The sequence below is a fragment of the Vicugna pacos genome, chromosome 32 (genome assembly GCF_048564905.1).
Source record: "Vicugna pacos chromosome 32, VicPac4, whole genome shotgun sequence".
NCBI classification, from domain to species: Eukaryota; Metazoa; Chordata; class Mammalia; order Artiodactyla; family Camelidae; genus Vicugna; species Vicugna pacos.
In genome coordinates this window covers 342,979-370,627 of record NC_133018.1, presented here as the reverse complement: position 1 = coordinate 370,627, position 27,649 = coordinate 342,979, and the positions used below count along the sequence as shown (strand labels likewise).

Here is a 27,649-nt window from a genome sequence, read left to right as displayed (position 1 = left end):
ACAGTTCTGGGTGTAGACCAGCACGAGTGTCATTAGGCTTTGTGAACTGGTTTGTCTGATAGGGTTAGAGGTAAACTGGTCTTGGATAATTAAATTAATTTGTAGTTATCAAATTACTTTTGGAGGCAGTACAGTCAATTTTTAGTTGAAGTGGAAGGGAAAAAATTGACAAGTGATTACTGAGAACCAAACCAATATGCATTCAAATCCAGTGCAGCCATGTTCTCATTTGGGTTTAAAGATGTATCATATTGTGAAAGTCTTGACGGCTGAGGGAGAATAGAAGACCGTGCTGGAACAGTGTGCAGCACGGAGCGTGCAGCAGGCCAGGCTGGGCGGGAACCTCCACGCCAGGCACGGGCGCAGGAGGGCGTGATTTCACTGGAAGCGCTGTGTCAGGAGCTTACTTTGGTAGCAGCATGTGGATGAGCTGGAACGTGCCTGTGTTCAAGGAAGCTTCACGCTTTAGAGTAACTGGTTAGAGGAAACGGTAAAATGACAAGGAAGAACTACATGTGCACAGAAGTTCGGGAAGAATTAGTAGCACTTGATGTGTTAGTGTCATTTAGGGTGTAGTTACACATTGCAGAAGTTGCCTCTGACCATTTTGGCAGGAAAGGAATGTCCTGAAAGTGTGTTGGTGAGCTCACCGTTACTGGATGGGTAGACAATCGGGTCTGGAGTCCAGGCCTGCATAAGGATGTCTCATCAGGACCCCTGCCCAGGGCCACAGTGGAGTTCCCACTGTCCGCACGGTTGGAGTTGAGTGCCGGCTGGGTGCTGCTGTCCCTGCCCTCCTGATGGTGCTCTTGGCCACCAGGAAGGTTTGGCACTGTCTCGGCTTCTTTGCATCACTAGCTCCTGCTTCACAGAGGCCGAACTTAGGCCATGTGCCTGAGTCCTGGCTGCCAGGGGTGCTGAGAAAGCAAGTATTTGGCCTTTTCAGCTTCCATAGTGGGAGGCAGGCTCGGACTCCCACAAGACTCTTCAGGTGGGGCTCCTCAAACACAGGAAGAGGGTTCAGGGACTAGGAAGTAAAAAGTAGGAACCTGTTGGATGACAAGGGTTGAGAAGGAAGATACCGAGATCCTCGGAGGCATCAGGCAGGTGTCCGTGAGTATGGCAGCTGTAGTGACAGACATGGTCTGAAGTGGAGGACATTTATCAGTTTACCTCCGTGCACAGAAAACCAAGACTGACAGTGACTTGAACATTCGTGGTTTATTTTCTCATGTCGAGTTGGAGGTTATCCATCTAGGTTTAGTTCACACGACCATCAGGCTCCTGGCTTTCTGCTGCACCCTCCCTGGGGTGAGGCTCTCATCCACAGAGTCCAGGGTGACGCTGGAGCCACCAGCATTTTGTCCTCATTCTAGCTGGAAGAAGAAGGGCTTAACAAGGACTACCCTTTCTCTTTAAGGAAATTTCTCAGAAGTTGGACACACTCAAAGGAGAAAGTGGAAGTTGTATTCCTGTGAGAGAAGGGGCGATCGGATATAGAGGGACAGCAGGGAGGATGCAGAGAGCAGGTGTAGTGCACACAGCGTCTCAAGAGACAAGAGGAAAAGCAGTAGAGAATTTGTGTTGGAACTGGGAGACACCTGAATCAAAGCAGTCATGAAAAAATCTGGCTTTCATATTTGGCTTTGAGAGTCATTGGTATAGACTTGAGTGTTGATCCTTGAGTCCAGACGAACTCTGTGAGGCAGGGATGAGCAGATGGTCAACACTGAGGTCTGGGAAGTGCTCCTAGTGAGGGCTAAGAAGAAAAAATGCAGGAGATGGAGAAAGAGATTCTGTTCCTCATTTTAAGTTTTTTTGAAATGAACATTCTTAACTAATTGATTTGTAACTTACCCATTGCTTTATTCTACAAGTATGACAGTACTTGGCAAACTCAGAGTTCGCTATGTGTTAAAAAACTAGTTTTGTCAGTAATTACTGCTGTTTATGTGCGGTTTTGAGATGCTCTTAACTCTTAGACTTAGTTCAGAAGAGACCACACCCTTTTTATGTCTTCATTTGTTTGAATTTTAGACAATTGAACATTGTGTATTGAAATAGTAGCCTCTCACTAAATGCTAAGAGTCCCATCATCCCTGCCACTTTTCCAGGTCTTTGGTGAAAAAGTTTAGAAAGACACTGTGTGTTTTATTTCAAGGTAGCCAGGCTGCTTTTAGCCCAGAGTCCTTATTTTACGTTGTTGGGAAGATTCTGCCGAGTTTTAGGTGAGTGTTATTCAATGAAGGGTATTCGAAGCGTTAGTATTAGTCCTTACCCTGTTTCTGAGACAATTTCCAACAAAGTGGTGGCATTCTAAACAATGAAGACTAGTGTTTGTTGGTTTGTTTTTGGTTGAGCCTTTTTTTAAAAAACATTTTCTTATTGAGTTATAGTCATTTTACAATGTTGTGTCAAATTCCAGTGTAGAGCACAATTTTTCAGTTATACATGAACATGCATGTATTCATTGTCACATTTTTTTCTCTGTGAGCTACCATAAGATCTTGTATATATTTCCCTGTGCTGCACAGCACAATCTTGTTTATCTGTTCTACATTTTGAAATCCCAATCTGTCCCTTCCCACTCCCTAACCCCTTGGCAACCTACATTTGTATTCTATGTCTGAGTCTGTTCCTGTTTTGTACGTATGTTTGTTTTGTTTTGTTTTGTTTTTAGGATTCCACATATGAGCAGTCTCATACGGTATTTTTCTTTTTCTGGCTTACTTCACTTAGAATGACATTCTCCAGGAACATCCAAGTTGCTGCAAATGGTGTTATGTTGTCGGTTTTTGTGGGTGAATAGTATTCCATTGTATAAATATGCCACAGCTTCTTTATCCAGTCATCCGTTGATGGACATTTAGGCTGTTTCCATGTCTTGACTATTGTAAATAGTGCTGCTATGAACATTGGGATGCAGATGTCTTTCTGAAGTAGGGTTCCTTCTGGATATATGCCCAGGAGCAGGACTCCTGGGTCATATGATAAGTCTATTCCTAGTCTTTTGAGGAATCACACTGTTTTCCACAGTGGCTGCACCAAACTGCATTCCCACCAGCAGTGCAGAAGGGTTCCCTTTTCTCCCCCTGGCCTCTCCAGCATTTGTCATTTGTGGACTTTTGAATGATGGCCATTCTGGCTGGTGTGAGGTGATACCTCATTGTAGTTTTGATTTGCATTTCTCTGATAATTAGTGATACTGAGCATTTTTTCATGTGCCTATTGATCATTTGTATTTCTTCCTTGGAGAATTGCTTGTTTAGGTCTTCTGCCCATTTTTGGATTGGGTTTGTTTTTTTCTGATTAAGCCATATGAGCTGCTTATATATTCTGGAGATCAAGCCTTTGTCAGTTTCATCTTTCACAAAAATTTTCTCCCATTCCGTAGGTTGTCATTTTGTTTTACTTATGGTTTCCTTTGCTGTGCAGAAGCTTGTAAGTTTCATTACATCCCATTTGTTTATTCTTGTTTTTATTTCTATTACTTGGGTAGACTGCCCTAGGAGCACATTTTTGAATGTATGTGAGATAATGTTTTGCCTATATTTTCTTCTAAGAGGTTTATTGTATCTTGTCTTATGTTTAAGTCTTTGAACCATTTTGAGTTTATTTTTGTGTATGGCATAAGGGAATGTTCTAGCTTCAGTGATATACATGCTGCTGTCCAGTTTTCCCAGCACCATTTGCTGAAGAGACTGTCTTTATTCCATTGTATATTCTTGCCTCCTTCGTCGAAGATTAGTTGATCAAAAGTTTGTGGGTTCCTTTCTGGGCTCTCTGTTCTGTTCCATTGGTCCATATGTCTGTTTTTGTACTAATACCATGCTGTTTTGATGACTGTAGCTGTGTAGTATTGTCTGAAGTCTGGGAGAGTTATTCCTCCAGCCTCTTTCTTTTTCTTCAGTAATGTTTTGGCAATTCTAGGTCTTTCGCAGTTCCATATAAATTTTAATATGATTTGTTCTAGTTCTGTGAAATATGTTCTGGGTAATTGGATAGGGATTGCATTAAATCTGTAGATTGCCTTGGGCAGTGTGACCATTTTAACAATATTGATTCTTCCATTCCAGGAGCAAGGGGTATCTTTCCATTTTTTAAAGTCTTCTTTAATTTCCTTAATCAGTGTTTAATAGTTTTCCGTGTATAAGTCCTTCACCTCCTTGGTTAGATTTATTCGTAGGTATTTTATTACTTTGGATGCTATTTTAAAGGGGATTGTTTCTTTACTTTCTTTTTCTGTTGATTCATCATTAGTGTAAAGAAATGCAACTGATTTTTGAACGTTAATCTTGTAACCTGCTACCTTGCTGAATTTTTCGATTATTTCTAGTAGTTTTTGTGTGGATCTTTTAGGGTTTTCTATATATAGTATCATGTCATCTGCATATAGTGACACTTTTACCTCTTCTTTTTCAATTTGGATCCCTTTTATTTCTCTCGCTTGCCTGATTGCTGTGGCTAGGACTTCCAGGACTATGTTGAATAGGAGTGGTGATAGTGGGCATCCTTGTCTTGTCCCAGATTTTAGTGGGAAGCTTTTGAGGTTTTCACCATTGAATAATATGCTGGCTGTAGGTTTGTCATATATAGCTTTTATTATGTTGAGATATGTTCCCTCTGTACCCACTTTGGTGAGAGTTTTTATCATAAATGGGTGTTGAATTTTATCAAATGCTTTTTCTGCATCTATTGAGATGATCATGTGGTTTTTGTTCTTTCTCTTGTTGATGTGGTGTATTACATTGATTGATTTGTGTATGTTAGACCACCCTTGTGTCCCTGGGATGAACCCTACTTGATCATGATGTGTAATTTTTTTTATGTGATGTTGGATTCTATTTGCTAGTATTTTGGTAAGGATTTTTGCATCTATGTTCATCAGTGATATTGGTCTGTAATTCTCTTTTTTGGTGGTGTCTTTGCCTGGTTTTGGTATCAGGGTGATGGTGGCTTCATAGAATGCGTTTGGGAGTGTTTCCTCCTTTTCAATCTTCAGGAAGAGTTTGTGAAGGACTGGTATGAGTTCTTCTTTGTATGTTTGTTAGAAATCCCTGGTGAAGCCATCCGGTCCTGGACTTTTATTTGTAGGGAGGTTTTTATTGCTAATTCGATTTCACTTATAGTGCTCTGTTTGTTCAAGTGGTCAGTTTCTTCTTGATTCAGTCTTGGTGGACTGTATGTTTCCAGAAACTTGTCCATCTCCTCTGGGGTATCCGTTTTGGTTCCATATAGTTTTTCGTAATATTCTCATATGATATTCTGTATTTCTATGTTATTTGTTGTAATTTCTCCATTTTCCTTTCTTATTTTTCTTATTTGTGCTCTTTTTTCTTCTTTGTGAGTTTGGCCAGAAGTTTGTCTATTTTATTTATTCTTTCAAAAAAACAGCTTTTTTGATGGACTTTTTTCTATTTTTTTAAATCTCTGTTTTATTTATTTCCTCCCTGATCTGTATTATTTCCTTCCTTCTGCTGACTTGTGGGGTTTTTTGCTCTTCTTTTTCTAATTCTTTCATCTGGTGGGTTAAATTGTGTATTTGCGATTGTTCTTCTTTTTTGAGGAAGGCCTGTATTGCTATAAACTTTCCTCTTAGCACTGCCTTTGCTGTGTCACATAGATTTTGTGTGGTTGTGTGTTGGTTTTTAAAAGGAGCAGAGCAGAAGTTCAGTATATCCAACTGGATAAATGTGTTTGTATAAATAATAGATAGACCTTAGAAATGTCTTTAACAAGAGGGTAAGGCATTTTGTTGTTATAAAGACAAAGCCCTTGTAAATAATTTATGTGCCTTTGGAAAACAATGTAGACAAATGTTCCTTGATTCTTTCAAAATCTTGTAAACTATAATTATCATCATACACTGTATTGTTATTTGAAGTTTAAAAAAATTCCAAATGTAGTCAGTAGAAAACTATGGTATTGTATTCCCTGTTCCGGATTCTGAAGACCTTAGAAGACTAGTGAAGTCCACTGGGGTTCACTTTCCAGAAGGTAACACAATGACCAGGGTCACTTTCTAATGTGGCTGTGAAGTCACTGTGTTTTCCGTGTTCTCTGTCGAGTCTTGCGTGAGCAGAGAGCCAGCCCTGCTGTCAGAGGACGCGCCCTCTTGCCCTAGGCTGGTCATCCCTGTGGGGAATCAGGTGTCAGCAGATTTGAGGCCCTGCAGGTGTTTGACAGTGGCCTTTGCCACCTTCTGCTGATTTTATCCTTGTGAAGCAAGTCGTTCTTCCTAGTCATGGTTTTGGCACCTAATGTACATCTCTCTGCTGCTTCTTTGAAACAGCAATGTATCTGGCTCTATTGCCTAACACTGGTTTAGATATATTGGTAGTTTGGAGAAATGTTTAAAGGGTAACAACTTCAAAGGACTATAATTTGTTGCCTTACTGAAGAGTCTAGCCTTGAGGATCAGATGTAATTGACTCTCATTACCTTGGTCTTTGTTGTGAAGGAAACTTCTTTTATGTTTGATGTCATTTAAATCCCCTCTCAGGTGAGACTAATTTTTAAGAACTTTAGAATTTCTTGACTCTAAATAGGAAAGGTAGAAATTACTGTTAAGTTACCATTAATCAGGCTCGGATTTAATAGAAAATTTCTTAAAAATCACCTACTCAGATTCTTGATAGGGATTTAATCTTTCTGTTTTATTATTATATAAAAATAGCTTCCATTTGCTCAGAATCAACACAGTTCCTAGTCTTAGAAATGGAGACTTTTCGTTGTCTGGGGAAGGTCACAAATTGAAACAGATGCCTGTAACTTACCTTTATAAAACAGCTGAGTGTTCCATGATCTTCTGTAGGTTAAAAAAATGTGTTTTTAGTGGTAAAGGAAACATTAGAAAATAATGTGTTTTGATACAAGAGAATCATGGTGTGGTTGGATGTACTTGTTAATGTACAATGTACATTGCTTGTAGAAGTCCATATACTTGCATAATGTGTATTATTTATACAAGTACAAGTCCATATACTTGTTAATGTACAATGGCAGATTGTTTTAAAAAGGGATGGATATGTGTTTGATGAAAATGCAAACTGACGTAACTACAAGGTCCTAGTTTTTCACGATCCATTTTAGAAAATGCTTAGACATTATGTTATTTTGGTAAGAGAAAAAAACATTTTTATATGTGATAGAATTTGAGATGTGACCGGAAATACTAATTTACCTTTGAGTCATGAAAAAAAAGTTGTGTTGAAAAAGTTTAAAGCACGTCCTTGGATATCGAAAGGAACTATTAACTTTGAATACTTTTGACTGTGAATTTTAACATTTTATTCATAATAATCTTATAAGAAATGCTTGAACATATGTTGATATTTAGTTGCTAAATAGTTTAGAAACATTTACAGTGAAATGCTAAATTGACTTCTGATTTAAGTTCCATTGATTAGGCAAATCATTTCCATAATTTATAATTGTCAGAAGAAACTTCAGGAAAAGGAGGGAAATATGTTTTGAGGGAAATTCTGGTTGTAGTCCATATTTTCAGACTTGTTTTTAAGTTGTAGAACTCTTTCTTGAAGAGAATTTAATGTGTAAAACGTGGAGAAAGTGAGGAGGAAGGAGCAGGGAGCCTCCCTGAGCTCTGCGCGGCAGCCCTTCCCAGCGCGCTGCCCTCCCACTCCGGCAGGGCCACGGGGCACAGGGGACTGACGGTCTCTGTTTGCTCCAAGGGGCCATCAGCAGCAGGACGCCCACGAGTTCATGCGCTACCTGCTCGACCACCTGCACTTGGAACTCCAGGGCGGTTTCAACGGGATTTCCCGTCCAGCAATTCTGCAGGAGAATTCTGCTCTGTCTGCAAGTAACAAACGTTGCATGTAAGATTTGGCTGCTTCTTGCTTTCTAGGAAGACTTCAGACATTCCTGTTGCTGTGATTGTTTGTTACATTTGTAATGGACAGCAGAGAGTGTTCCCGGACCTCTGCTGAAACTTTTGTGCACTTGGAACTTTGTGTCCAAGTGGACTAGCACATGCCTCCTGCTTCTAGACCAGAGGCATCTTGTAATTATTTGCATCTTGTGGTAGCTAGGATTGTTATTTACTATAAATTACTTTAATTTATGTACAATTTATGCACTAAAAATTTTTTCTCCAAATGTTCTAAATAATGGGTAGGAGACAATTTTCATATACTGAAATAATTTGTTAACTAATAATGAAGGCTTACTATATTTTGAATGTGAATTTTCCTAAAGCCTCATTTTGGACTTACATTTTCCTAGAATATGTCTGTTTTTAGTCAAATTGAGGCATTTGTAAGTTTTCAGAATTCTTTCTTGCCTCTCAATATGAACAAAACAGACCTTTTAGTTAGCTTTCCCAGGTACTAAGACCCCCAAATGTACATTGAAATCAGAATGTTTGTTTTGTTTGAGGAAGGGATAGTTGACTTGTATTTCAGCTTGGATTTTAGTTAATTGTAGTCTCCTATTGCTCAGATTTTTTTTTAAAATTTTATATTGACCTGTGCAGGAAAGGAGTGTATAAGACAGACTCCCCAAAGAAAGAGTGAAAAGAGTAAGTAATATACAGGGGTGGCTGCAGTATTACTGCCTGGCCATCCGCAAATCGGATTTCATGTGAGATGGGGCTTTTTCATCACAGAGCAGTCTCACAGCAACCCTGGCCTTGTCAGTGGGCACTAAGAACTGCCACTTCTTCACATGCTTGGCCCTCCAGCTCCCGCGGCTGAGATTTGCACTAGACTCCAGTACAGAAGGGAAGGGGCCTGTGACCTGGGGGCACTGTTCTTGCTGCCAGCACTAAATTACACACGGCAGTCAGTGAAAACTTCCGCTCTGTACCTGATGCTGGTGCGTTCATACCCAGAGGAGATTAGACTGGGTTCTATCACGGACAGTCCGTGTGAAGTGAGGGGGTCTTCATTATTTGACATCCAGGGTGCCCTTGTGGAGTGAGCGTGTGATACTCACAACGTATTCTCTCAGTAACTAATGAGTTTTCAGTATTAACTCTTTATAATATTTTCAAGAATAGTAATTGTACATTCCTTTAGTGAGTTAGGAACATAAATTAATAACAGATATTCAAAATTCAGGTTTCCTTATAATTTCTTAAATTCACTGGATATATTTCAGGATCAGGATTGTATTTGCTAAAACTACAAAATTTATTTACTTGTATAAACACATCCAACCCTACTGAAGGTGGGGGTGGCAGACATATATGGCAGATGGGTTTTATTAATATGTAGAAAATGATTAGTGCCAATAAAAAGGACCTTTGCAGCCTAACAGCCTGTGCAAGTAGCCAGTATGGAAACACTCTTGGGGTGCAGGATAACAAATGGAACAGCGATTTTGAAATTAATTGCAAATGTTGTTTTAAGTCATCGTATACCTAAACTTAATGTCATACACATCAGATAGCCAAGACTTGATTAATTTCTTTTTTTCTGAGAAAGAAGTTCTAAAGGAAGAAGTACATTGAGTTTAAATGTACTGTTTGTAATAAGGCAGTTTCCGTTTTAATGAAAGGCAGCCGTGTATGTGAACATCATTATGAACGAATCAGGCCTTTTACTTCCAGTTGATTTTTTAAAAAGTACCCTTTGTTTATGACAGGCATTAAATCTAAAACCTGAAATAGCCACTGTATCCTGTAACTCCTAATGTATCCTCCCTTTTTAATTAACTAAAGCCATATATTTTATGAACAACTTTTAAGAAAAAAAGCTAATATATTTCTTCTGCCAGTAAGGAAGGAAGCCCTCTTCTAGAAAAGGAAGCAAACTTTAAAAAGAAGAGAATTGCTTGGGTAGGTTTTGTCTGTCTCTGCAATAGGTTTAGCTTGGAGCAACTCACAGTACAGTTCAGTGTGCTGAAAGTGTTACTGATGGCAAGTACAGAAACCACCTCAAACTGCTGTTAAGAAAAAAGAGCAATTCACAGGCCTAAGTAACTGCAGAAGTGCCGTCACATGTGTTAATGCGCTAGGTGAGGGTATGTGTCTGCTGCAGCCCTGTTAATGACAGCACGCAAATGAAGCATCCTCAGTATCCATTAATATCGGTTCAGTTCAGAAAAGGAGCACAGTGTTAGGAGCAGGTGCTCATGTCAGACCAGCTGTGTGAACTTGGACCAAGTTATTTAACCTTGAACCTCAGCTTCCTGGTCTGAGAAATGGGGATAATGGTGGAATTATAGTAGTTTTAAGTGAGCTTTTTAAAAGGCTTGTTGACAGTAACACCCGGCACTCCAGCTGTGAAGTGATACCTCCGTCAGTAATTACTAAATATGTATTAAATTTGTTTACCTTTTCCCCCCCAAATACAACCATCTCAAAAATCTAAAACCATCTTTGATGGAAGTTGTTGTTCAGAGTAAAGTGAGAGAGCTCCCTGAGTAATAGGAGGCTTTGCAAAGGCTCCAGTGTACAGCTCCCTCTCTTCTGAGGGGTACACTTGGGAGGAAAGGGGCCCTTCTGGACTGATCTGTTTGTTAGTAATGGCAAGCATTCAGTGTTGCTTGTGGAGAAAGTGGGAGACTGAAAGAGGGCTGGGGGGGTGGCCAGTCAGTGGCTTAAACCTTTTATTTCATATACATCATTAGAGCTTTGAAGGTTTTGTATTTTTAAAATTTAAATGAATATATATGATGTATATGTCCCCCCAAAGGGAGCTCTTAGATATATTTAGTTTTTTCACTGAGTTTCCTGTGTGGTGATTTTCTTCAGAAATGGAGCATCTACAGTCACCACGGCGATATTCAGAGGCATTCTCCAAAATGAAGTTAACTGCCTCCTATGTGGGACAGAATCTAGAAAGTTTGATCCATTCCTAGGTAAGGCATATTTTGCATATGGAAGTAAGGTAGTGTGTTAAAATAATGTTTCCTTTGAAAATGAAGACAGTAAAGAGATAAATGTTAAAAAATAATTTCAAAAACTGATGTATTTTGAGTGTAGTTACAAGCTTTTAACAGTCATCTGTTTTCCTTTCTTTTTAAGACCTTTCATTAGATATTCCAAGTCAGTTCAGAAGTAAGCACTCTAAGAATGAAGAAAATGGACCAGTTTATTCATTACAAGGTAAAGATACTTTAAAGTTCTAGAATTCTTTTTCCCCCTTGAGTAGCTGGACAGATTTCTAAGCTCCATCTACATGTGCTGTGTTGTTAACTGTTCTGATGAATTTGTGTTATAACTTAACAAAAGTGAAACCTGAGTGTCGCTTTCAAGCCAAAAAAATTTGGTTTAGCAAGAATGCCTGCCAGAGATTTTAGGTCAAACTAAATATTTCTCACCTTTCTCCTCTTTATAAATACTAATTTTAAATTTGAAAGTCTATAGCAAAACTTTTTCTGATCTAAAGAAACACAGTTTATTCTCTGGGTATTCCACTAGAACACAGAGAAAGAACACTTATAAAACTTTGTTAAGTTACAGTGTCATTTAATCTGCTGTATGACTAATAATTTGAGAACTCTAGTGATGATACAGCTGTTGGTTAAGCCTGAGGACTTGCTTTTAATTGCAAGAGTTTTAAAATCCACAGTTACTTTGAGAGATTTTTGAACAGATGTTTTCCCTTGATGAGTGTCAACTGCTTAGTCAAGGCTTGACCAGCCACTAAAATGACTGTGTTTTCTTTTTATTCATAAAAAGAAATGAGGATAGAAAAAAGAAAGAGGATCTAGTGTGCGTTCTCTCATTAAGCACCTCCGCACTAGAGGAACATAACAGAATTCCTACCTTGAATTGTGTGTCTACTGCAAGTAATTTTCTTTTCCTCTTCAACTGTTTTAGGAAGTATTGTCATATGATTAATAAACATATAATATAATCTTTTCTTAGAAAATAGAAGATTCTATTGATCTAAAACTGCACTGTCCAATATGGCAACCGTGAGTCACATGCGCCTATTAAAATTTAAAATTGGGTTGCTCAGTTACACTAGCCATATTTACAGTGCTCGGTAACCACGTGCAGCTAGTGGCTGCTGTACCGATCAGCTCAGACGCAGAGCGTTTCCATTACTGCACAATGTTCTATTGGACAGCGCTGCTCTCGAATCAAGTTACCCTGCAAAATGTACCTAAATACACTTTGTAGATGCTTTTAGTGTGTTCCCCACCTATCCAACAGTGCTGATTGTCTCTTTTGAACAAGGGTGCAGAAGAAATTTAAGGAAGCCCCCATCCACTCCACTTCCCCCTAAAATATGTGGCTACAGTATGTTTCTCCAAAACTCTTTATTGGCCTATTTGAGATTAAGAAAATATCACAATGTGCTTGATAGCAAATGTCACCACTTTCCCTTTATATTTATAGCACATAAATATAGGCTAGCTAAATCATAAAACAAATATTATTTGATCACTGAGAGGGGAAGTCAATGAAAATATATAATACAATTATATATATATATATAATATATATATATATATATTATATATATATAATATATGCATGTATTTGAAAACTATTTCTTCATGTTTAACAAAATCCAGTTGGTCCAGATGGGTTTTGGTTGGAAGACCCAGAGACACTCACTCGTTCAGGATCCTTTCCTTCCTTCCTTCAGTGCTGAGTCCCCCACCCCCATCCCAGATTGGTCCCTTACGTGATTCTTACTGCCTTCCGTAGCATTTCACTTATGCTTATCCCTGAGTGCTCTCATGGGAGACTTTCCTTTCTTGAGGCCACCCAGGAGCGTGTCTGACAGCTTCCCCAGGTGGCTGACTGGGGCTACAAACAGGACAGTGGCAGATGGCATCTGCCTCACATCCCAAGCAGTATTCTTCTTGGCCTCTGATGTGACTGGTATTAGTGTCAGGGGGCCCGGACCACCCTGAGGTGTTCAGGGTTTGGCTGGAAACACGTCTCCTGTATTCTCAGCTGGCTTTCCTGTGGACTGTTGGACTTGATTTTTATTTTGTTAAAGAGCTTACTGTCAGCTTTAAAAAGTGTATGATAGGGTCTGGTAATGTTTCATTCTCTTTTTGTTTACCACTAGTACCAATTAAGAGCTCGGTTTTTTTCTTGGACAATGTGTGATGTGATGAATTAGAGTTGACTGATGCCCATTTCTTTACTAAACGGGGATGGAGATGTGTGAAACCTGATAAGTCTTTTGCTTTTACATGCTTGTAAGTCTACTTGGCAAGAATGTTTCGTGTGGTTTTTTGGATCTGTAATTGTTAAGGTTAGCTTTCATTTAAAAAGGAAAGGTGATGGTGAGAAAGACCACTGGCATCTGAAATTATTTAACTTTGAAAGGATGCATAGTAAGACAGGTTAAAATAACCCCAGGTGTAAAGCCTAACAAAGATATATTCAAAAAGGAAAGAAAACGTTGCTTATTCTTACTAATATATAAATCAAAGACTCCTAGATAAAACGCTAGCAAATAGAATATAGTGCTGTACTAAAGCAATGGAGACGAAGTAGGATTTATTCCAGTCATGCAAGACTGATTTAAATCAGGAATGGATTTGGAATTTTATCAAAATCTATTTGGGCATTTTAATTTTTCTTCTCCCCAAAAATCATACTTTCTAATATTAAGAGAAAAAAAGTGCTGTTATTATAGAAATAGACATGATGATCACTGATAGCTTTTTGATGGATAATCCTCAGCAAGTAAAGAACATAATTACTAGTGAAGCACTAACGACTTTCCGTTACAGTCAGGAATCTGAGTGAGGGACAAGGCAATAGATGAGGAAAAGAACCAAGAATAAATAATGAAGAGGAAAGACCAAGGTATCGACACACCTAGAACTTTTCAAGAGGATTAGTTGGTAGTGGGGGAAGAATGTGTCACAGTAGCTGTCTCTGGAGAGCAGGAGTGAGCAGGAGGCCTGCTTTTCCAGCCTTCAGTTAATAAATAAATGCAGGTACTAATTTGATAAATAAGTTAACATGGAGCTAAAAAGTTTAGTCAGATGGCCAAATAGAAAATAAATAGGCAAAAAAAAAATTGCTTTCCTGTATATAGCAAAAGATCCTATTTGCAGTTGCAGTGAAAGCTCAGAGTACTGAAGAATACAGTTAATGAGAACTATGCAAGACCCCAATGAACAAATTATAAAGTGTTACAGAGGGACAGACAGAGCCATAGCATGTTCTTGGCTGAGAAGACCCAACATGACAGAGATGTCAGTTTTCCCCAAAATTACTCCCTACATTTATTCTAATTACTTAAGTGTTTCTTCCTTAAGCAGGTATTTTAAGGAGAGACTAAAAACGTTTTAAAACAAACACGATGAAGCAGGGCAGAGATGAAGCAGGTCATGTCCTAGAAGTACTAATGCAGCAGGTGCTGGGCAGGAATGTGTAGGTGGGGATGTGTTATATGGCAAAGGAAGAATGTCAGATCAGTGGAGAAGAGAAGAAAGTAGTCAATACATGGTATTACTGTAAATGAAAATTTATGTGGAAAATATGAATTTTGTCCCTAACTCATATCTTCCCAAAGTAGTTAGAGGTTTCAGGATTTAGTGTGAAAAATAAAACCACAGGGACATTATAGGAAAACATCTTTTTTATCTTGTTGTCGGGGAGAGATCCTTGTAAGTATATCACCAAGGCCAGAAACTCATAAATTTAACTGCAGAATGGTAAACGATGCCATAAACAAAAGTAGAAAAAGATGATAAACTTGAAACAAATATTTGTAATATATATATGAAAAAAAGTAGTTGGGCAAATACATGAATAAGGAGGAAAAATGCACGTGGTCAATTTACATCTGAAGAAAATGCTAAGTCTCACTTATTCAAGAAAGTGTAAGTGAAGCAAAATTGGTCAAAATGATGTAGATAAATCCATTCTTAGTGAGTTCTGGGAAGTGGGCACGCTCATATTGATGGAAGGAGTATGAGTTGGTACAGTTGTTTTCAGAGGGTGGTGATCACCATTTTTAACAGGCATTTATTTAGACAGAGTCATTTCACTTGTGAACGTGGACAGTAATGTATGTAAAAGGTATTCATGGAAACAGCGTCCACCAGTAGGGCACTGGGTTAGTGTCTTGTGGCGTTTAAGAAAGATAAAACTGATCCAACAGCTAGGCCACAGAAAGGTAGGTATAAAATACTGTAGAGTGAAAAACACTATCCGTGGAAGTAGGAATAGAATTACTCCATGAATTCTACCATTTGTATAAGGGTGAAAAAATATGTGTGTTGAAGTTCTTGAGCAGCGAACGCCTTCTGTTCACAGTGATGACCTCAGCGGGGAGTAGGAGAGCAGTGGAACTGGGGCTATTTTTCCATCTCTTTCATATTATTCGAGTTTTTTTTTTACCTATTGTATCGCCTTTATATATTTGTTTTGGGGGAGTGAAAATAGATGTGGATTGTTTATGAATACTTCTCACTTACTGCTTTGTTAAATTTATGTAGTGCATAAACTCATCTAGCAGCTTCAACAAACCAGTGTTACTCCCTGTCCTCCCCAGGGATGCTGTTTAACAGTTCATTTAATGTGGGAGACTGACACTTGTAAAACATACATCCTGAAACCTTCAACAATGTTAGGTGTTTCAGAAACCATGGCACATGTATATATATTTTATTCCCTCATGAAATACAATGAAGTACAAATGAAAAGATTAAGCAGTTTCCTCAGATCCTTCACGAGAGACGTGAAGGTACGTAGAGAACAACAAAGCTGGGCTGAGATGTGGGTGCTGGGTGCCTAGGAGACTGTCTCCTGGCCACGGGACTCACTTCTGCATATGAGCTCCGAGGTGAGATTCATATTCATGAAGCTGCGAAATATTGCAGCAGTGCATTTCAGGGCCATTCAGACTTTTTGGATAGTGAAAACGGCAGTTGTCAAAGCTGTGAGTGTTGAGGAGGTGTTGTATCTAGGCCGTCTTCCTTTTAGAGAAGTGTTTGTGTGTATAGGTTTTGATCAAAGAAGGAAAAATGTTTTTATATGTATTGTAGAACTTAAAGACAATTCAACAGAGCACAAAGGAAAATAAACATCCTTTATAAGCCTGTGTTTAGAAATAACTACAGTTAAGGATATTTTAATTTAAAAACCAGCTGTGGGTAGGCACCATCTCCTCCCACCAATAAGCCCCTAGTCAAGGCCTGTGGACGCAGATCTCTGTTCTGGGCACAGGTAAGGGGGGAAAAAGCCGCCTCTTCCTCCCCCTCTCCCCTCCTCCCCTCCCCCTCTTCCCCCCTCCCTCTCCTTCCCCCTCCTCCCCCTTCTCCCTGGATTAGCTAAGAGTGTTGTAGTTTTATTTAGTTAGAACTTTGAATGTAGTTGAAAATGTCTTTTATCTGTTTAAAAAAATTTTTTAAATAGCCACTGTGTACTAGTTGCATCCATTTAGCTTCCCAGGCAGTAAAATTGCTTGATAATTTGGTACAATCAAGGTTAGGATACACTAAGAATGGAAATGCTTTTTCCCAGCTTTGGCTTACAAAGAAAGTAGAACGGATTTATATAAGAATGAAAGGTATGCTCATGGAGTCATTGGATCAGTTTTCCTATAATTAGTATTTGGGACATCTTTCTAATGGTCTTACTGAACTGAAAACTTTTATTTTCATTAATATTTACTCCAAATATATTCCTGTATTAGTCATTTCACCTATGCTGGTTGCCACAGGGAAAACAATCACAGGCAGTAGAATCTTACCAAGTTTTAGAAAATTTGGTGGTTCTTCCTCTGTTTTGGATGAGAAAATGGTTAGCTGCTTTTATCGCTGAACTAGATCTTGTCAGGGAACTAGATGTGTGTAAGAAACCAGTTCTGTCCGCGCGGAGCATAACTTACAGTTAAGGAGATAAGATGTGAATATAGACAATCAAAATGACAATGAGGGCAGTGAGCTTGGGTGGTGCCAAGTGACAGAGGCGGTGGAGCTGTCAGGACCCCAGTCACTTATTGACACATGTACCAGGTTAAAGAGAAGGAGAAAGGGTGATTCAAGGGTGATTCAGAGGTTTTGAGCTCTAGCTGACTGATAAACTTGGGGTGCCCACTGGAAGAAGGGGAGCAAGTTTTACTGAGAGTGAGCTCAGGATTGAGTCTTCTGAGGCTGAGGAGCCCTTTGACCGTCCGTTCAGAGAGGACTTCTGGGACAGGGCCTCTAAACTGACTTACTGTGACTGCTTAGTATGTGAAAGAATATGTTTATAAGTTTGAAATACGGAGAGGAAAGTCATTTCAACATAATTTTTTTTATTTTTCTCAAGTATGACTTAAAAAAATTTTTTTTCATGAGGCAAGGTAATTAGGTTTATTTACTTATTTTAATGGAGGTACTGCAGCTGGAACCCAGGACTTTGTGAATGCTAAGCACACGCTTTACCACTGAGCTATACCAGCCCCTCTTTTCAACCTAATTTAAATGTCATCACCTTACTTAACAATAGAGAAAGCGTATGCACTTTATTTCCACGAGTAGGTGACTTGGAAGCACCTTCTAATCTAGTCATTTCTGAGCGAATGCATTGTTCTTTGAGAGTGAGCTGGCACCTACTTCTGGCATGGGTAGATACAAGGGAGAATCCTACCCGGTTTCTGAAGGGGAATGGCAAGCAGTGAGTAGACACCTCCTGCAGCACCCTCTTCCTGGTGGAGAGCTCGGGGCCTCCTCCTCAGGGCTCTGAGCACAGTGCTGGGCAAGGAACAAGAGGCATGGAGAGGGGGCCGAACTGAGTCCTGGGTGCTTTCCATTTCTTGGTAAGCAGGCACTTCTGTTTTGGCTTAATTAGAGGGAACGGCTTGACTTAAATTCTTACAGTTTCTAAGAGTTGCAGAATGGCAATATAATTTTTAATTAGAATTTTCTTAGATAATGCTTAATTTATCCATGAGTTTATGCAAGATCACAGAGGAGGAAGGGAACATGGAAGATGATCTAGTTTTGCCCACACATTTTACAGGTAAGGAAGCAGCAGCTGGGAGAATAAATTGTGTGAATTGTCCAAGATCTCACTGTAATCTGGTGGTTTCCATAAACAAATGACAAGAGCCTCATTAAAATCTAATTTCAAAGGTCGTTGCAGAACTACTGCAGTGCAATTGTAGTAGAAAACAGGGAAGCGATAACATAAGTTGTTTTTATTTTTTAACTTTCCCCCTAGTTTTACGTGAGCCGATTGGAAAGTAGCGCAGTCCTGAAAGACCTGAAGCCCGACCCCGAGTGCGTTGTTGACATGTCTTCAGTGATAGAGGATGAAGGGCGCAGAAAAACCTGTAAGTCTGACTTTTAAAAAAAGATCTTCTCGTTTTATTTTTTAAGATAAAGAGGTGAAAGTCCATGTGGGATTTTTGTCAGCTTTCTAAAGCATTCCTTTATTCAGTATCCACTCAGCGCACAGTTACTGAGTGCACTGCTCGTGCTTGATAAATACCATGTGGTTTTCTGCTTCTACTGGCTGGTCCTGCCATCACGGGGCCCCAGTGGTGGGATGGGTAGTCATGGCCACAGATACCTCATGAGGAAAAGTACCTTTCTCAGTTACCCACTTTTTTTCTTAACATTTTTAGAATTACTTATGGTTTATTAATGAGATCAGAGCTGTCAACACCCAAAATCTCATTTGCTTAGACACCTAAACTGTATGGCTTTTGCTCTAACCATGACCCATCTACAAGTAGTTCTCCACTTCTTAAGGGAAGAGACCGTGTGGGGAGTGGGTCTAGGATTGTCTGGAGGAGCAGCTGTGCAGGAGTGACCGGGTTCAGTGCTGCATGTGGCCAGATCTTCATGCTGGCAGTGAGATCTCCCCTTTTTCTCCCCTGCCTTTTGGACTCTGGCCTTTGCTAGAGAAGCTCTGATGGCTTTGGCTTTGAGTAGAGCTTTTGGGCAAGGTGTTCCTCACTCCTCTTCCCGGTAGGGTTTCTGAGGCCATATGAAAATACCTTTTCCTCCTCCCGTCTTCTCGGCTGGTCTCTGGGAAGGCGGGAGGTCACTCATAAGAGGAAGGAGTGGGCATGACTCTTTCCAAGGCAAGAACTGACCCTACTCACTGCCTGGTCTCTTAGGTCCTTATCCCTTCTCTCACTTCCTTCCATGTTAGACCAGCAGAGGCGGGAAATAATGTATTTCATAATGGGTAGGTTTGATCTGATAATTCCTTAAAACCTTAAACTTAATCTTTGGACAAAAAATAGAAAGCTGTGTGGGTGCTACATGGAGAGGAGACTGTAAACCTTTTACTCTGCCTCATGGGCTGATCTTCAAAAAGCCCATTGTCCCCTAAGTTTCACTTGCCAGTATATGGCGTGCTTGTTTAAAATTTTTAAAAAAGAAAGATGAAATACTGTGTTGGTTTTTTATGTATGACATTCTCTGATTGAAGAACAAAAATCGTCAACTTAAAGACGTTCCAGAAAAAAAGACTGAAATCTCAGGAGGTCGGTCTCTGTTTTGGCTGCCATATGGACTCACTGGAATGGCGTTTTAAGTTTAAACTTCTTTTCTCTGTGAAATAGTTATAACATGAAGTCCGTGAGTATGAGGTGGAGATAAACAATGAGCTTGAGGGTTTGCTTTTTTTTTCTAGAAAGGAAAGGATTGTATTAACTCCCACTGATTTCTCACAGCAACCCCTTCTCTATTGAGTACACACAGATATCAATAATTAAGTGGGAGACAACATTTGAAAAATGAGCAGAGTAAGAGGAATTAGACTGATGTCTGCTGTTACATTCCTACAGTACCAGTCCCTGTAGTCAGCCTCAATCTTTATGATGTTGGCTCTACCACCAGGCAGGTCCAGTGGCAGCCAGTGGGAGGGGCTACTGGCTACACCTTGTTACACGAACCCATCAATCCCATAGAACCGACCAAGCCCAAAGAGGTGGGAGATGTTCGTTTTCTTTATCATTGGGTCTTCCTCAGACCTCACAGTTTTAGAGTCTCCATGAAACAGCAGTGACGTACGAACTCATTTATATCTTTACATGTGAAATAGAAAAACAGGTTAGATTTGTGATCTGTGACACATCTTAGCAAACATTAGCATGAAAAAGGAAAAGCAGTTCAGAGAAATGAAAAATAAAAGTTGTGTTACATACGTATTTATGGACAGACGAATGGATAAAGAAGTGGTATATATATATATACAATGGAATATTACTCAGCCATAAAAAGAATGAAATAACGCCATTTGCAGCAACATGGATGGACCTAGAGATTATCACACTAAGTGAACTATGTCAGACAGAGAAAGATAAATATTGTGTGGTATCTCTTACATGTGGAATCTAAAAAGTGATACAAATGAACTTACTTACAAAACAGAAACAGACACAGGTACAGAAAACAAGCTTACCATTACCAAACAGGAAAGAGGGGAGGGATAAATGAGGAGTTTGGGATTAGCAGATACACACTACTTTATATAAAAGGTAAAACAACAAGGACTTACTGTATACACGAGAAGTGTAATCGATACCTTTTGATAAAGTATAATGGAAAAGAAAACAAAATCTAGTGGTTACAAGTTAGTGTAATTTGAACATCTTATTCCTTTCAGCACGTCCATCTGCAGATGCGAGTGGGGCTGACAGTGAATGGCGTGCTGCGGAAGGGGCTCTTTCCCAACACCGAGTACACGGTCATGGTCCAGGCCATCCTGTGTGACCTCGCCAGTGAACCTGTCAGCACAAGGTAGGTCACCAGACATCGCTGGTTTTCCTTCTTCCCTTGTTGCTGTGAACATCATGTTCATTAGGCTTTTTCTTTTACTCGATGATGCCAACAGTAATTTGATAATTTGTGCGTAAGTTGCAGGATTCTTACTTACTGCAGTCAAATTTGAGAATTAAGAATTTCTGGACTTGCGGCAGCATCTTACATTGGTTCTAGGATTTGCATTTATCTTTCCATATTAAACATGCTTGATTCTGAGATGTATCTTACAGTCAGTGGTGTCTGACAGTTGTTTTTGGTGAGGTGTCAATCAGGGAATAAGACAGAAAGGAATGGAGCATCTTACAGTCAGTGTTATAGATCCACGAAAGATGGTGTATTGCACTGGCGAGACGGGAATGTTGGGTGAGTGCAGTTTTGGTGGAAGATACTAAGTTTAAGATCAAGATGTTCCATGTTCTTGTTGGAGTAGAAACTCTATGGCACATACGAGTAGTCTCTTTCAGTGAAGTAAATTATTTAATCAACTAACTCAGTGTTGCAACATACTGATCATCTAGGACACTCCAGTCCTGTGCTCAGGTGTTGGGAATGGATAATACAGACAGCACGGAGGACACGGACTCCTTCGTGGTTTGCACTTCTCGTGTGTGTGTTCAGCCCCTTTGTGTTCCTGGTTTGTTTCACTAGCATTTAGGTGGTTTTTCTTGAAAAGTGTCAGTAATTGCATCTAGGACCCTGGCCTTGCCTAGTTTTGTTTCTTGCTGCTTGAGGTGGGCACGCTGGGTGACTGACTTGGCTTAAATGTCGAGAGTCTCAGCTCACATTTCTAAGGAAATTAAGATGTCAACGGGGGAAGGGGATGAGACAGAAGCATGGTGTGACAGAAAAGAGGCGCCTGCAAGGTGGGGCAGGAGACACTCATTGACAGCAAGTAATTCTCTTGTATATGTTGGGTCCTGTCAGGAGCTGGGGGTCTGTAGGAGTGGAGTGGTGGCAGACGGGGAGAGTGGGGAGCCAGCCAGGGGTGGAGGCGTGTGCTGGGAGTGCTGGGAGAGAAGTCCCAAGAGCCACGGTGGGAGGAGAGATGAGTGTGGTTCTAGGTTGGGATGTGGGGCTGGACTGCAGCAGCAGAGGATGGGAGGGCATAGAGACGGAAACACTGAAGGGATGGAGGTGGAGACAGAGATTCAGGAAGAGAGATGCACAGAGCTGAAAGGAGAGACAAAGGAACTTGGTCAGACAGGCAGCTAGGAGTGAGATATATCTCAGAGAGCAGAAGAAAATCTCCAAGAGGTGCAAATTTCAAACTCCCAGTGGAAATGTTAGGTCTCTTGATTGTGGTGGTGGCTTCATAGGTGTCCACATCTGTCAGAATTCATCAAATTGTGCAGCTAAGATATGGGTAGTTTACTGTACAGAAATTGTACCACAGTAACGTCATGGATTTTTCATAGGGATTTTCTCCCAATCGTTTAGACTTCTGTGCTGAATTTCAGCTCATCTTCACTCTTCACTCTTGTAACCGTTTGTTTTTCTATCACATTCTTAAGGGGGGGTATCGCCGATTTTGATTTCTTTCTGAACTGTTGTAACTATCTGGTAAAGAAACATGAGCTATACACTTAATGGTGCACTATGCTTTATTACAGCTGAGCAACAAATAAGAATTATTTAAATAGAGTAGAAGAAATTTAACATAGAGAAGTTAGAGTGGAATAAAAATTTTAATTTACCCTATTTTTAAGAAGCCTTCTTAAGAAGAATTCAGCTGTACCTGGTAGAATTGTAGTGCTTGTGTCATCATAACCAGTTTGCTACTCTGCTGCGCACCTTTAAGTTTTCTCCAAACAACTTCTTGAAAGTTTGTGTGGGTGCTTTATAGAGCTTTGTGGTTGAGAATCACTTCTGGACCTAATTTGTCCTGCATCTCCAGGGCCTTTGCCCAGTCCTTGAGACCTGGAACTCCGAGATGTGACTCGCAGCACCAGGAATGTCTTGTGGGAACCTGCCCCTGGAAAAGTGCATAAATATATTGTCCGCTACAAAACACCAGAAGAGGTTGTCAGAGAGGTAGGTTGAGATTAGAAAGGGTTTAGAAATACTTGTTTTCCTAGTAGGTTTAACAAAGGAACCTAAACAAGCATAGGTGATAGCATATTTTGCATACTTGTCAATTCATTGATCTAGTGTTGAAAACTTGTTCTATTATATAGTAATAAAGCACTGTTAGAATATTGATAATATGTTGGGCTGTCTCTCATTTTGTTTAGAAATGGTTTGCTGTGCGATATTAATCTCAGATACATCATCCCTTAGTAGATGAAGAGTTATAGACTCTAGGTGGTGTTTCCCTCTCATCCAGATACCTGTTATGGTGCTCTGCCATCTATGGATGACTAAAAATTGTCATAATAATGTTTCTAAAAATGAGAGCTAGCAAGGGGATGCTCAAAAGAGGTGGGGGTTGTCAGGTGAAAGGAGGACAGGACAGTTGAGTAGGACAAAGGGAAAGTATGAATAGAATGTTAGAGGAGTGCCCCTTTGGCACAGAGCATTTTTGAGATGATGTTGGGGGTGGAGAGCTGTATCTGTGACAACCTGCTTCCAAGTGGGAGCAAATCGAGGGGCTTCAGCTGCAAATGGATTTAAAACACATGTTTGCTGGAGGGGCCGTTCATGTGAGGATCTCAGAGGCATTTCTGGAAGCTAGAGATAGTTTCTGTAAACGCCCAGTTATGGACTGTGCTGCTCCTTTGGATTGTCCAGAAGCTCATACATACGAACATGTTCATTTTTTTTCGGGGTTCAATTTCAAAAGTGGTGCAATGACCATGGGGTCTCACAGGGTTCTTGTGTGTAGTAAATAAGCTAATACACAGGAGAATTTCTTTGAGAGGAATAAGGCAGTGATGTGAAGGGAGGCAGGGAAAACGATTAGGTTGTTTGAATCCCTAGGCCATCATTTACCAGACAGTGGTACCAGACACGGCTCTGGTCCATGCCGTTTTTGGCTCTCTTATAGGTGGAGGTGGACAGGTCTCGGGCCAACACGCCCCTTGAAGACCTCTTCTCACAGACCATGTTGCACAGCTGGCGTTTCTGCAGGGTGTGACGGGGGGCTCCCCCAGGGGCTGCTCAGGAAAACACCCGTGAGCTGTACTTGCGCTTTATTGATCCTTGGAAAACAACACTGTGTGCACGTGTCACTGAACCTCCTTGGTTACCTAATTTCTTCATGTTATTTTTTTGCCCAGGTTTAATAGTATTTGGGTTCTTAGGCTGTTTTTTACTTATTTTTTTCCCATCTTCTATCTTTGTGTCCATTCCTTTTATGATAATTTCCCTCCTATTATCCTATCTGCCACTGTCATTCATCTTCCAGATACTTGACAGCTTTGTGTGTGTGTGTGTGTGTGTGTGTATGTATGGAGAGGGGTGGGGAGAAAGAATATTCTTGATGTATGTTGGACATTGTCTCTGGAAACCATGTAGTAGTTATCAGATGTTTTGAGATCTTCCTTTATGTAAAGTGCTATCAGGGCTAAGAAAATCTAAGCATCCTTGCCCTCAGTAATTCGTGATTTCATTGCAGAGGTAACAGTACCTGAGATCATGTGAAGAAGGTGAGGCGCGTGCCTCTCAGGGAGGGCCGACTTCCGCAGTGGAAATGTGGGGGAGATGCTGGGCCGCTGCCCAGGCCCCGCCTTTCCTGCTCCATTCTGAGGCCACTTCAAGGAAGAGGTGTCCCTTTCTCTCCCTCTCATGGTGCTTGCATAGTGTGTAACCCAGTTATCATTGCCTGTTGGTCTTTTTCTGTCTGTTGGACTTTCCCCTCCTAATGAAGGCAGAGACAGGTTTATTTTGCTCAATTTGTGTCTCCAATTTCTGGCCCAGTGCTCAGCACATAATTTCCTAATTCAATAGTGGTTAAGAAATTGAGGTCTGGAACCAACTAGGATCCTAAGAAATATCATGGGGGCCACACAGGTAACTCAGGATTTTCTAGTAGCCACATTAGAAAAGGTAAAGAGAAAAATGAAATGAATTTTAATAATGTATTATGTTTTACTCTGTATATCCAGAATATTAGCATTTTAACATTTATTAGTATCATTATTATTAATGAGATATTTCACATCTTCTTGGTAATAATTTTTTTTTGCAATGCAGTGTATATTAATTTACATTTATAGTACTCCTCAATTCAGATGCCACATTTCATGTACTCAGTGGCTACATGTGGCTGGTGGCTCCCATGGTGGACAGCACGGGTCTAAAGAATTTAAATGACTTGCCCAGCCTCACCCAGGAAGCCAGTGGTGGGATCAGAGCTATAGTCTGGAACTTTTCCTTCCTTTCTAGCAAGTCTCATGGAGGCTTAGAAACTTCTCCTTTGGTGCCCAGCTGTCTATCCATGCTTAAGACATCTTGTCAGGTGTCACAGCCTGCTCTGAACATCAGCCAGAACCCACTTCTGCTCTTTGCTCTTTTCTGGCCAGGAAATACCTCTTAGGAACTTCTTGCTTCTTGGCATCAGTTCTTACCTAGAAGGGTAGTGGCTAGAGATGGAAATGTGTCCACATGAGCAGAGGGACAGGTTTTTCATAACATAGCAGGAGTGGTCAAGAGAAGAAAAAGGAAGAAAGACCAATATACCAAAGGGATACTTTCAATGTGTGTTTGTAATCCTTAAGATTTCCTAAGAACTTTCAGATACATCCGAAGTACATTCCTTACGGTTGGTTTGTTTTGCAGTTGTGCTTGTGAAAGTGGTACCAGTCTCTTGATCTCATTTTCATTATAATGATTAGAAACAAGTATTTTGATGGCTTTGGGTTTTGTGTATTTGGCTTTGCTTACCAGGAGATAGAGAAATAATTGACAGTGAAAGCTCCAAACTGGTGGCAGATATTCCAGATGGCTTGAGCTGCAAACTCAGTGGACTGCTGGTCAGTAGCAGGACTCTTAACTGGGATTTCAGCTGTCACCAGCACTGCAGGGCTATTCCTGTCTCTGGATAGAGTCAGTAGAGTCAGCGGCACATTGTGTTTAAGGTGAGTGATCTGTAGGCAAAGCTTACGTGTGAATTCCTTCGAGCAGAACATTTTATGGACCACGATGGTCCATGCACTCTATATTGTGGGCTAAAGTTTGGAGTTAATGTGTATTGTTATGCGAAGGAGTGCACGGTTTTTCTCAGATTCCCCAAAAGTGTGAGGTGCAAAGTGATTGAGAACCACTGAGTTAGAACAGTGTGACTAAATGCAAGCTTTTTTTAAAAAAAATCACCATTTTAGTAGAATACAAATAGTAACCTATTCCATCCATTAAAGCTTGTGGTTTTCAGAGCCCTGTCTCATAGTTAACTTTCAAATGGACTGAATTGGTAAGATGCTTGGTTCTAAGCCATGATGTCAGCCAGTTTCCCCGTGTCCATGAAACTGGAACAGGCTTCATTAAATGCAGTTTGTAGAGCACCTCCAAAAGCGCCGTCCTGCCTTTCCTCGCGGCAGGCACTGTGCCAGCCCCAGCACACCTGCAGATACTGGAGTAACACCAGGGAGTCTCATAGGGACGTGGGATCAAGGAGCTTCCCATGCGTCTCTCTCTGCGGAATCACCTGGGCCTCTTCTGGAAGCTCAGATAAAATGGAGGTAGTGTTAACTCTTTCTTTCTCTTCCCTTTTTCTTTTCTTTTCTTTTTTTTAAGATCCTATTTCATTATAGGGAAACTTGTTTGAAAAATGTATTGCCTCTGTTGCCTGAAAAGCTCTGAATGGAGCACTTTCTACTGTTTCGGGTCCACGCGAAAACTGTAGGAGACATGGATTTTATCACAAGGGAGCACACACCCCAGACAGTGATGCCATCCCTGTGCAGGCGCTCTGACCTGCTTACAGTTCTGTTACACCCCTCCCTCCACCCCCGTGTGTGCCTGCTCATGGACAGGCTGCTGATTCTATTGTGTTGATTTGTTTAGGACCCCTCAGTGGCCGAGGAATTGAGTGTCTTTGGGGAGACAACCAACAGCCTGTCCGTACCCTGGGATCACGCTGATGGGCCAGTTCAGCAGCACAGGATCATTTTTGCTCCCACCGTTGGTGACCCAGTGGATGAATATGAGAGTCTGATATTCATTTGAGCATTTTGTGAACTCTTGTCTGATTGGAGAGTGAAGTTAAGGTTTCTTCTTTAGGAAGTGCTGTGGTGACAGTTGAGACCTTCGCTGTTGTGTGACAGTCACATTTTATATGACTTTCTCTGAACTGGACAATCAGAATCCTCCCTGGCTTGGGGGGTGGTGCAGTGGGGGCCAAGGCTGAGGCAGGAGACCCAGAGCCCCCACTGGAAGTCCTGGGTCCCAGACCCTCCCACAGCAGAGGCTGCTGTCACCTCCCTGGTGGTCCTGTCTCCTGGCCTGGGGCCCTGCTGGGGTCCTCTCACCTGGACCAGCATCCAGGGGAGTTACCTTTCAGAAGGTCTTTCAGCCTCCTGGGCTTATTTTTCTTATTGTCTGCTCACTTTTCTGTTGGTTCTTTGTGTTTTTCTTACATTGATTTGAAGACCTATTTTAAAAATTTCTGTCACCCAGAGCCTCTGGGCTCAGAGGTGCTGGACACTTGCTGACCAGGGCCAGTGTGGTGTGAGCACCAGCTGCACAGGGAGGCTGATGTTGGGCCCCTGCCGGCCTGTGCACAGCGCCTCACACCACGGGCTGGACCCAGCCTGGCTGGGAGACCTCACGGCCCCTGCGGGGTGGGCAGGCCCGGCCCAATGAGGCCTGAAGCATTTTTTTTAACGTTGTATAAGTTAATCTTTTATTGGTTCTTTTCTCCTCCGGATACTTGTTTCCTAGTCTGGTATTTGCAGGTTAATTTGATTTTCTGTCTCTTTCTTGCTCATGCAAATCCAGTTGATTTTATATACTGATCCTCAACGCAGTAACCATGCCTTAATTCAGTTACTAATTGTAAATGTCTTTGGATTATTGTGGATTTTCCATGCATATAATAATGCCATGCACAGACAGT

The 27,649-nt window shown here is 40.7% G+C and overlaps 2 pseudogenes; both read left to right on the top strand.

Annotated features, from left to right (window-relative positions):
- The window catches only part of LOC140690892 (RNA-binding protein 3-like), a 200,193-nt pseudogene that overhangs the window by 111,656 nt on the left and 60,888 nt on the right, over positions 1–27,649 (top strand).
- The window catches only part of LOC102545120 (ubiquitin carboxyl-terminal hydrolase 3-like), a 138,639-nt pseudogene that overhangs the window by 64,389 nt on the left and 46,601 nt on the right, over positions 1–27,649 (top strand).